The sequence below is a fragment of the Monodon monoceros genome, unplaced genomic scaffold (assembly GCF_005190385.1).
Source record: "Monodon monoceros isolate NGI ecotype Baffin Bay Population unplaced genomic scaffold, NGI_Narwhal_1 Super_Scaffold_16, whole genome shotgun sequence".
NCBI lineage: Eukaryota > Metazoa > Chordata > Mammalia > Artiodactyla > Monodontidae > Monodon > Monodon monoceros.
Genome location: NW_021703772.1, coordinates 58919420 through 58931687, shown reverse-complemented (window position 1 = coordinate 58931687; position 12268 = coordinate 58919420). Strand labels below are relative to the sequence as shown.

Genomic DNA, 12268 nt, shown 5'->3' with positions numbered 1-12268 from the left:
TTGACTTCTCTGCTGCCCACTCTCATTCAGAATTTTTGTCAGTCCCCTCAATCCGTCAACATACCCTTCCATGATAAGTCCTTCTGGGGGTTCTGACATGCCTCCAAAGACAGAAAACACAAACATAATCCTGTTTGAAACACCTCTACCATGTGCACCCTCTTGAACTTAGATGTACCAGTTTTCAAAATGTATATGTGTCATGAAGCAAGTATGAAAAAAAAAAATCACAGCTTAAAATTTGTCCCAGGTTATAAGATCTACAAGGACCCAGTATGAGTGACTTAACCAGGGTAAACTGGAAATTTAAATACTGACTGGATATGTGATGATATTAAAACTTTTTAATATTTAATATTAATGATATTTTTAAAAGTAGTGTTTTTAAATGCGTTAGTGGGCTTTGCGGTTTTGTTAAGAATAAATAGGGGAAAGGAAGATGAAAAAAAGGGAGAGTGCCTTAACTGCTATGAAAAAATATGTCGTCTGGAATTCGCTTCAAAATAGTACAGGTGAGAGGGAATGGATGAGAGTGTAGACGGGGCAAGGCTGGCTGGGGGTTCATGGTTGTTCTAGTTGGGTAATGGGTACTTGGGAGAGGGCGTCCATTATACTATTCTGTTTATTTTTCTGTATGTTCAAAATGATCCATAATAAAATATTTTAAATAAATAAATAGGGCTATTTGATGAGGAAAACCTGGGGCTAGAAAGTGGGAATTATGGGACCAGGTCTGCCACTGATCCTGGACTGGAAACTGAAAGAAAGCTTGAGAGATTACCTTCTTGTCCGTTGTTCCAGGCTTCATCCTGTAGAGCATTTACAGTACTGAGGAACTGGTGGTGGCCCTCACCCAAAACTACAGAGATGTTTCTGTTCTGGGGAGATCCCTTTGCTCTGGCTCCTTACCAGCTGGGCATGGGTGTTCACTCCCCATGTTGGGGAATTTTCACTAGGTCTTGGTTTTTGCTGGTGCAGTCACTCAAGGAGTAGACATCAAGTACTGAACGTTTCTCTGAGGCCAAGTTTTCTGCCCTTCTCACGTGAGCCCTCTGGGTTGCTATTCTCTTTGCTGATCTTCTTTCTCTCGTGTTGAGATGACAAGAGGTGCTCTTCAAACCCTAGCAGGAAGAGTGCCTTTCTGAGAAGAGCACGAGCTCCAAGCAGAGCCACCCCTCAGAAATCAAAGACATGACAGTTCCTGTGGGACAGTTTTCAACAGCCCACTGCAGCAGCAAGTGGGACAACCAAGGGCCAACATCACGTGCCCTACAAAAACACAAGCTCTGAGGGGAATTCTGGCTCACAGTCAGATGGAATTCGTGACCTGCTTACAGGATAGGTGTTTGGGAGACATATCAATGCTTTCACGGAAAGAGATGACTTCCTGGATCGGTCTAGGCTCTTAGCTTCAAACCACAGGAACCAATTCTGGCAGATGTAAGCAAGGTAATAATTTACTGAAAAGATGTGTTGGTAGCTCAGATTCTCCAGGAAAACTAAAAAGCCACATTGACAATCCAGGTTGGAACAGGGGAAGTGAAGTTTCCAGTGTCATGGCTAAAACCCACTGCCCTGTTCCTAAACACTGAGAACAACCACCGCTGTCAACAGACCAGCCCTCGATGCTGCTTCTTCAGCTCAGTAGCTCCAGAGCCAGGTCCATCCCAGGGGCATCCAATTGGCTGGGCCAGGGATCTGCCCACACCCCACCTCTAGGAAAGGATGGGGAAGGAGCATCTGGCCTTTCCTATCTCCCCACTGGCTTCCACGGGGGGTGTCATCACAATGAAGTGTCCATTTCACATGTGTTCCCTTATGATCCAGAACAGCTGAACCCATATGCCCTTCAGATGTGGAAGATTTGAACCCCAAACCAATGCAGAAGAAGTCACCGTGGGGGCTCTGACAAAGAAGAGCTGCTGAAGCAGGGGAAGGTCTCCTTGTGAGGAAGAAATTAGGGGCGCGAGAATGAGAACGCTGCTAAAGCATTACGCTTTGAAGACTCACAGAAGCTGCCTGTCTGCAGCCGTGCCTTGCCTCCGCCTCACCTCTGGACTTCTAACCTTTGCACTCAGCGTTTATTACACACTCATTTTTAATTTTAAGAAAAAAGACTCATTGAAAAGAAAATGATGAATGAAGAGAGCAAAGGGACTATGGTGGCCACCTGCCATTTTTATCCCTTTACCAAAACACAGAGGGAATAAAAGATATTTGCTAACCCTGAAAAACTGCCCAAGAGCCTAGACCCTTTGGAATTTGCCTTTCTGGATTTGGGAAGAGGATCCCCAACATAGCCAGAGAGCAGAGTGGTAGCACAGATTCTGGGCAACACACATCCGCACGTTCTTCTGCCATCCACTGCCGGTCCAGCGGATACCACCCTCGCACACAGCCTGAACGCGGTTATTGTAATGAGTCTGTGCTCACTGCAAGAGTGTCAAGACTTAAAACCAAGCCTGAACTCCTCCTCTGAAATATCATAGTTCTGTAATATGAACAGTTCACTGATGGAATAATCCATGATCGTATCTTGGACTACTTCAGAATTAAACGTACAGATTTGGGATAGTGAAGCAAACCTGAACTGCCTGCTTCCAAATACCATCTTCATTCATATCAATGATCACTGCCTTCCATGCCTGCATTTATAAATCTACTTGGCCCCCCTGCCCGACACGTGTAATTGGCCATGCAGTATATTGCCTTAGTGATGCTCAAGGCTGTGATGGGGTGATCTCACTTCCCTTAATTGAGGGCACTTGTTTTCCCTTTTGCCAGTGAGGAGAGCAATTGGAAATCCTGCTGAATCCACAGTTCCTCTTACAGCCTGAGCTGGAAGTTACAGCCATTTGCTTTTTCAAACTATGCTTTCCAGGAATAAGCCAGCTGCCTGCTAATGTGAAACATCATCTAGATGGGCCCAGGTCTGCACTAGTGGTAAATAAAACACCTGATCATACCTAGGAAGCTATCAAAGACTAGTAGGGTCAGGTCAAAAGGACTCAGGTGCTAACTTGAATAGGCTCCCCTGACCAAAGAGGACACAACTTAGGTATAAAAGAGAATAATAACAGCAAGAAATTGAAATTATTTACAATCCATAAATTATAGTGATAGTAAAAAAAATCACCATGACTTAGTCACATTTGGAGGAGGCTGGGGAACAAACTCGTTATTTTGAACTGATAAACAAAGGTAAGGAATCGAGCACTGGGCTTCCCTGGTGGCGCAGTGGTTGAGAGTCCGCCTGCCGATGCAGGGGACACGGCTTCGTGCCGCGGTCCGGGAAGATCCCACATGCCGCGGAGCGGCTGGGCCCGTGAGCCATGGCCGCTGAGCCTGCGCGTCCAGAGCCTGTGCTCCGCAACGGGAGAGGCCGCAACAGTGAGAGGCCCTCGTACCGCAAAAAAAAAAAAAAAGAATTGAGCACTTATGCCATTTTTCCCATATAAATGATAGTCAAACAGTAGACAAGGGAAATTTTCTCTTTATAGAAGTATTCCAGCTGAAAAATAAAGGATAATTAGTGCAATAATAAAATTATCGCTTTGCAACTTCTAATAGATAAATGAATCAAGGCAATAATCATTGGTGCGTGCTCACATCGCAGAAAGACAGACAGTCATACACCATGAGCCTCCTCGTGGAACCCACCACTATCTACAAAGTAGTCTTGCCAAGAAAAAAAAAAAAGGATCAACCCTGGCAGCGTCCAAGTGGGACAACCTTCTGGGAATGGGAACACAATGCGAAGCAGACAGCTCTTTCAAAATGTGTTCTTGCCAAAAAATGTTGAACTCCAGTCCAATCAAGCCTTTAGATTTCCAGTTTACAGGAAAGCCTGTCTGCCCACATTGCAAGTCCTTCACTGAGAAGGGATCTGCACAGCACGCCTGTAAGTCATGTATTGGACATAATATAATCAATAATATAATATTATATATAATATAATGAGTGCATATAGATGTTTATTATGATTGCCATGTGCTGGGCACACTGAGTGCTTAGCTAATGTGTGAGAACAGATTTATTCATTGGATGTTTTTATTAGCCCTTCCGGAATCTTTTCTCATTTAAGAACCCCAATACCCTACCATTTAAAAATCATCCTGGAAGAGCCTCTTCAGCGGATGCAGCACCGTCATCCTCACTTGACTTCAGAGTGCTGACATCATCCTTTAAATATAAAGCAATCACTGGATTCAACAGATGTGCAAAGCTTGCTCTCTGATAGAGACTTTCAAGATACTTGCAGTGAATGGCAAATCGGCTACACGATCTGCCAGAAACCTAACCCCATGGGCTGACAGCAAAGTGTTTCCCTTGGGAATGTACCCTCCACTTACCTGGAAAAATGCAGCTTCCTCTTAGTGGAGGAGGAAGAAGACAGCTGGCAGGAGGTAGCCATTCTAGACACACCAGCAGCTTAGGCACATCCCACAGAGGGGAGGAGGTTAAAGTTGGGCCAGTGTCCACTTCTGATCGAATTGTCTCTAACCCTGGAGAACGCAGGTACACTGTGGAGCATTAGCGTGGCCGAATTCGATCTTGGTGGGGTTCTAGGTGAGCAGTGCTGTTTTCAGAGATGGGTGTGTCTACTTACTTTAGGTAGTCATTGTGAGCAACTGGTTAAATGTAAGTTACTGCCTTGATGCTTCTTGGCTTCAGGACCCTCTCTTCCCCACCATGACCCATTGGTCTGCTTAGGTGAGTGTCTTGTGCTGATCATATTGCTTGTCTGTGTAATTCTTCACCCTCATACTGACACATGTAAGTATGTCAACCATCGTGTATCCAGACTTCCTTCTCTCAACATTCTAACCTCATCTTCCCAGAGCACTTCACCCTTTCTTCTACCTCTTGCATAAGGGAAAATGCTGTCCCCAGTGTTCCATCTTTTCTACACTTTTGCCACCTGTTCTTCTTCTTGAGGACCTCATAAATGATTGTCAATTTCCTTTTGTCTTAAATGAAGGAGTTGTATTAAAATTATCTCTAACGTTCCTTTTAGCTCTAAAGTTCTGTAATGCTATAATTTTTAATCATTCTTTTGCCCTGACCCTCTCATTATCTGAAGCTGTTACTTTCTTAGTTCACGGAATCCTTCATAGTTGGGGTTATAGCATACTTCTGTAATTCAAGCACAATATTTATAACAGGAATCATTTTGCAGATACAATGTAAAATGTATAAATATGTGATTAGAAGATTGTAGGGTAATGGGGTATAATCTGATGATTTTAATGTATCATACAGCATTTTACAATATTGCTACACAATATAATGTATATTTTATGAGTTCTTGACAGCATTTTAAAAATCTTCTGACACTGCTTTTCAGGTGGTTTAAGATGTTCATTAACTCTTTACTACTTCAGAATAATCTTTACTAAGTGAAACACCTGCCCTCAAATCAGACTATTTTTATCCAAATGATGTGTCTCTGCAGCACGTTAATAGGTGCTCCATATAAAAGGATTTTATAATCAAATAAATATTGGGAGAGGCTGGGTTAAATACAGTTAAATAGGTTTTCAACTGCAGGACATCTCAGAACCTTTTATGAACTTCGAAAGCAACCCCTTTCCAAACCTTTTTTCACCCAAACACTGTTTAAAATCTCGTGAAGTACTATTCAGTGAAATACAGGTTGGGAAAAGCTGCCCTTCCCTTACTTGAGACATACTTTGTGTTCTAATCTAGAACCGTATTTAAACTAATAAAGGAGAAAAAGGATAGCTTTTGAGATTTTTTCTCTTTGCATTTCTTTGCCTGATCTGAAGTAGAAGGAGTCTCATCCTGACCATGTCTCTGGATGCTTCTTCCAAGTGCTGCTCTTTTATTTAATCTGTTGGAACTAAATCTATGACCAGAGGTAGAGATGGGGGGGGGAAAAGAAGAAGGAAGTAAATACGAGAAAATGCTTCCACCGAGTTCCTTTGATGTGAAAAGTGATGTTGAAAACTAGGCTAGTACCGTAAGCAAATACTTTTTATTTAAGGAAGCGTTTATGAGTCTTTTCCCCCCTCTTAGAGCGTACCTTATTAGCGAAAATGATAATACAACTACTCTAAACATTACTAAGTTGATTTTGAACAATTCATGAACATTCTTTAAACAAAAAAAGCTGGATGTCCGCTAAGGTTTTTTTTTTTTCAGTACCTTACTTTTTTTTAACATCTTTATTGGAGTATAATTGCTTTACAATGTTGTGTTAGTTTCTGCTGTATAACAAAGTGAATCAGCTATGCATATACATATATCCCCATATCCCCTCCCTCTTGCGTCTCCCTCCCACCCTCCCTATCCCAACCCTCCAGGTGGTCACAAAGCACCGAGCTGATCTCCCTGTGCTATGCGGCAGCTTCTCACTAGCTATCTATTTTACATTTGGTAGTGTTTATATGTCAATGTTACTCTCTCACTTCGTCCCAGTTTACTCTTCCCCCTCCCCGTGTCCTCAAGTCCATTCTCTACGTCTGCGTCTTTATTCCTGTCCTGCCCCTAGGTTCATCAGAATCAATTTTTTTTTTTTTGTGGTATGCGGGCCTCTCACTGTTGTGCCCTCTCCCGTTGCGGAGCACAGGCTCCGGACGCACAGGCTCAGCGGCTACGGCTCACGGGCCCAGCCGCTCCGCGGCACGTGGGATCCTCCCAGACCGGGGCACGAACCCACATCCCATGCATCGGCAGGCGGACTCTCAACCACTGCGCCAGCAGGGAAGCCCAATTTTTTTTTTTTTTTTAGATTCCATATATATGTGTTAACGTACGGTATTTGTTTTTCTCCTTTTTTTTTTTTACACCTTATTGTAGTATAATTGCTTTACAATGGTGTGTTAGTTTCTGCTTTATAACAAAGTGAATCAGCTATACATATACATATATCCCCATATCTCTTCCTTCTTGTGTCTCCCTCCCTTCCACCCTCCCTATCCCACCCCTCTAGGTGGTCACAAAGCACAGAACTGATCTCCCTGTGCTATGTGGCTGCTTCCCACTAGCTATCTATTTTACGTTTGGTAGTATATATATGTCCATGCCACTCTCCCACTTTGTCCCAGCTTACCCTTCCACCTCCCTGTGTCCTCAAGTCCATTCTCTAGTAGGTCTGTGTCTTTACTCCCGTCCTGACCCTAGGTTCTTCATGACTTTTTTTTTTTTTAAGATTCCATATATATGTGTTAGCATACGGTATTTGTTTTACTCTTTCTGACTTACTTCACTCTGTATGACAGACTCTAGGTCCATCCACCTCACTACAAATAATTTCTTTTCTCTTTATGACTGAGTAATATTCCATTGTATATATGTGCCACGTCTTCTTTATCTATTCATCTGTCAATGGACATTTAGGTTGCTTCCATGTCCTGGCTTTTGTAAATAGTGCTGCTATGAACATTGTGGTACATGACTCTTTTTGAATTTTGGTTTTCTCAGGGTATATGCCCAGGAGTGGGATTGCTGGGTCATATGGTAGTTCTATTTTAATTTTCTAAGGAACCTCCATACTGTTCTCCAGAGTGGCTGTATCAATCCACATTCCCACCAACAGTGCAAGAGGGTTCCCTTTTCTCCACACCCTCTCCAGCATTTATTGTGTGTAGATTTTTCGATGATGGCCATTCTGACTGGTGTGAGGTGATACCTCATTGTAGTTTTGATTGCATTTCTCTAATGATTAGTGATGTTGAGCATCCTTTCATGTGTTTGTTGGCAATCTGTATAACTTCTTCGGAGAAATTTCTCCTATAAGTTTTTACAGGATGTAATTTACTTAAGCTTTACTTTCATGTGCTTCTTCTTTCAGCGTTTCCACATGCCCTCCTCCAGACAAGAAAGAGTTAACACCCCACACCTCTTCTGAAATTCCAGAGGCAACTTAACTTACTTTGGAAAGAGAGGATAGTTCTTAAGATTCCCAACATCCAACTGGCTCTGAAGCCATATTTTTCTTCACGATTAGTACTCATTTTTTCCTTTTATCCAACAAACAAGACAAAGAGACAATTTGGAAATGGTCTCTGCCCTCCAGGGGCTTAGAGTCCAAGCAGACAAGCCCAACTTGAGATTAGAGGGTACATAAAAGGGGGTTACCAAGTGGGCTGCTTGAGGGTGGTGAAACTTGGGCTGAATCTTTCAGTGTTTGCTTAGTAGACCAAGTAAAGCAAATGCATGCACGAGAGAGGGCACAGCCTGAGAAATCTCACAGAAACTGTAACATCCTGACACTATTGGGAACAGCAACTTGTTCCCAGGACTGGGGCATAGAGCAAGGCAGAGCTGGTGAGAGAGGCAGGTGGGGTCGCATGATGCAGGGATTCAACTTTATCCTATAAACTACAGGGAGTCATGCAAGAGTGTAAAGGAGGGGAGACAAAATAAGTTTTCCATGCAGTACAATTCATGTAGTACTATGTGGAGAACAGACTTGAGGGTACCACATTGTAGAGAGAGGGAGAGCAAAGGGAGGGCATGAGGATCCAGGAGAGGGATGGCAAGGGCATGAATCACGGAGGCAGCCGTGGGGCTAGAGAGGGGATGGATACAGGAAATATCAAGGAGGTAAGACAGATGGAATGATTTTTCTGTTTTGATATGTATGTGGAGGGAGGTCTGAGGTTTCCAGCTTCGCTGACTGGGAAGATGGTGGCATCTCTCACCAAGTTAAGGAACCCAGGAGGAACAGCCAGTGTTACAGGGACAGGAGGGAGGGGAAGGATATAAGAAATTAATTTGTGTATTTCTGAGTGTAAAGGGCCTGTGAGACATCCAGGTGGAAGTGAAAAGAGAGGAACTGGATATGTGGAACTGAAGCTCAAGAGAGGTCTGGGCTGGAAAAAGTGATTTTAGAATTTTTGTGTAGCTGGGTGGCTGGGTGAGGATTCTATCCTACTGGCAGAATATTCTGACTATAATGTTATAAAGTTAGAAGTAAATAACAAAGAATAATTTCCATATATTTAGACATTTAAATTTTTTTTCAAATATTTCAAAATAATTCATGGGTCAAAGATGGATAACATAGCAGAAATTAGAACCGAAAGATAATGAAAACACTATGTATCAATAATTATATATCAAAATACAACTATGTATCAAAAATAATGCTAAAGTAATATTTGGAGAGAACTTTTATAGTATTAAATGAATATATTAGACAAGAAGAAGCATTTAAAATTACTGAGCTAAGAATCCAAATCAATAAATTAGGAGACAAAAACAAAAACAAGATAAAACAAAAGATTTAACTCAGGGAAAATAGAAGAAAATAAATGTAAGAGCAAAATTAATGAAGTAAATAACAAAACAAAGAAATAACAAAAGTAATCAAAGAAGTAAAAAGCCAGATTATTAAAAAGACTAATAAAATAAACAAATTTCTTGTATGATGGATAAGAAAAGAATCCTGGCACAAATAAGGTATTAGGAATGGACAAATACCAGGAATGTCCAAAAAGAACACCTATATACAGTGATTTGCAAATAAGAATTTCATATAAATAACATTGAAAGTTAAACAAAATAGATCATTTCCCCCCCAAAAAACTTTATGAAATGGACTAAAAAAAAAAAAATCTATAGACCTAGAACAATTACATAATTTGACTAGTTTAAGCACACACATAGACACATACACAAATATCATTCTATATATCACCAACAGTCAATTAGACAAAGTAATTTTTTTCTAGACAAAGTAATTTTTTAAAATACATATTGCAAAAGCAACAAAGCATTTAAGATATCTAGGAATAAATCTAATAAAAGATATACAAGGGAGCGTTATAAAACTCTAATAAATGATATAAAGAAAAACTATACAACATATACCGTGTTCACAAAAAAAAAAAAAGAAGACTCCATAGGTAAAGATGATTGTTCTCCCCAATTTATTCTAGAAATTCAATGTATTTCTAATCAAAATCTAAAAGAGTATTTCACATAATTTGGTGATCTTGAAATTCAGGTAGAAGAGTGAAGAACAAAGAATAGCCAAGAAAATTTAAACAATAAAGGTAGAGTCACCCTATAGGAAAGATTATTATAAAACTATAATATTTAATCAGTGCAAGTAAAGACAAATGAAAAGAAAGAAGGCCTAGAAACAGACCCACATAAAAAATAAAATCCAAAGTGGGACTACAAGTCAATGGGAACAGGATGGATTACTCAATGAATGGGTCTAAGACCACGGGCTATAAAATTAGATTCCTACCTCACCCCGTAGATGGGCTAAAGGCCCATAGATAAAAAATGAGACTAGAACTTTTAGATGCAAACACAGGATACGTTTATGGCATCAGGATAAGGAAAAATTTCTTAAATGAAAAGCCAAACAATGTATAAAGGGAGACACTGTTAGATCTGACTACATTAAAATTAAAAAATTTTATGACTGAAAAATGCCACAAACAATTTGAAAAGATAAGCCACAGAACAGAAAGAGATGTTTGCTTCCCAAAGTATTAATGTCCTGGATATGTACAGAATGTCTACAAATTGTTAAGAAAAATATGAACAACCCAATTTAAAAAAAGACACAGGAGATGAACAGGAAATGCACAAAAGAGAATATTCAAATGTCCAATACACGTAAGAAAATATGCTCAACCTCACCTGAACTAAGGGACATGAACATTTAGAACATCATAATAATAAAATACCATTTCAATCTATCAGATTGGCAAAAGTTAATAAATCTTTTCTTTCTTTTTTTGGGGGGGGGATTTATTCCATCTTTATTGTGTACATGATAAACATAGGTCATCCTCACGAGGCACTCATCTGCTGTCCTTCTCTGGGTGAACAACCTCTGTAGGAAATTCTAAATTTAGCCCAAGAGATCAGGATCAAGAAGGGAGGAAAAAAAAAAAAAGGCCGAAGCCACGTCACCATCCTGCTATATCCCTATCTTAAAAGCAACACCTGAAGTCACCGAACACTCACCTGCACGTGACAGTCCCATGCAGGAGACATGGGACCCTGCTAGGGAAATCACTTGTTCTGCTAATGAATTTTTTTTCCCCATAAAAGGACACCTGGCTCCCTAATACAGATGTGGAATTACAGAATGTCTCGAGGACTAAGCACAAGTCTGTTGCTTTCCAACAAGGCTATAATCCCATTCCTTGCTTCAGTGCACTGTTTTTCATACACTCAAAAGTGGTTCTAAAACTCCAGAAACGTGAGTACCTTTGTCACATCCTGAGCACTCAAACACCACCCAGTGAGCTTCCTGCCGGCAGACACAGGCCTGGACAAACCAGTCCCTCCCTGGAAGTCCTGAGACTGGGCACTGTCAGAAGGTTGCACGTTCATGCGGAGTTTCTACATGTGATCGAGCGCTTGTGTGAGGAAAGCCCCGCTGGTGTTGATCTCCGTCAAGGTCAGGTTATCCAGCTTGGCGTGTGCCTCCTGCTGTCTCATGAAGCTGTTGGCAGACACCCGGAGCTTGGCTATACGAGTGTCCCGCACGTCCTTGATCAGGCTCCAGATCTCATCTGCTTTCAGGATGTAATGTAGTCCGAAGCGTGATTTAACAGGAGTTTGATGAGCTCCATGTAGTAAGGGCTGGGCATACGGGTAAAAGTTTCTTCATTTCATTCATGATCCCTAATCTTCTCCAACTTTTCCACGTCCATCCACTGGGGCTGGTGGGGCAGGCGTTGAGCAGCCGACACTTCTGTCTCTGTTTCAGGTTGATCGCCAGCCACAGAGGCACCTGCACTGGTAAGCCGGGGTTGAAAGGCTCCAGGCCACCCTCGATGAGGTGGATCTTGTCCAGACTGAAGTTCAGGATTATGGTGACCGGATCCTATTCGGCCAGAAACTCCACCTCAGCCACGATCATGGCTGCGCCCACGGCCAGCCCGAGACTTGCCAAAAATTAACAAATCTTATCATATCAGGTATGTTGGCATAGATGTGCGGACAAAGAAATTCTTCATGCCGCTTTCTGTAGTATAAATTGGCATAAATATCTTGTAGAACAGTTTGGCAATACCCAGTAAACATGAAGCTGTGACTACCCTGTGAGCAGCAATCTGCTTTTCAGGAATCTCATAGAGAAAACACGAGCTCACGTGGATGTGAAGATGTCTATTATATAAGAACGAATGGAAACAAACTATCAATTGGGTAAATGGAAAGTAGTTTATTCAAACACTTGAACACAAAGAGCTGCTAAAATAAATGATTTACATCTACATATTTCAACATGGATAAATCTCAAGTATATAATTTTGAGTTAAAAAAAAAG

General features: G+C 41.3%; 1 pseudogene; it reads right to left on the bottom strand.

The window, feature by feature from the left end:
* Positions 1-11178: 11178 nt before the first annotated feature.
* On the bottom strand, positions 11179-11860 carry LOC114896575 (annotated as a pseudogene).
* Positions 11861-12268: the final 408 nt, after the last annotated feature.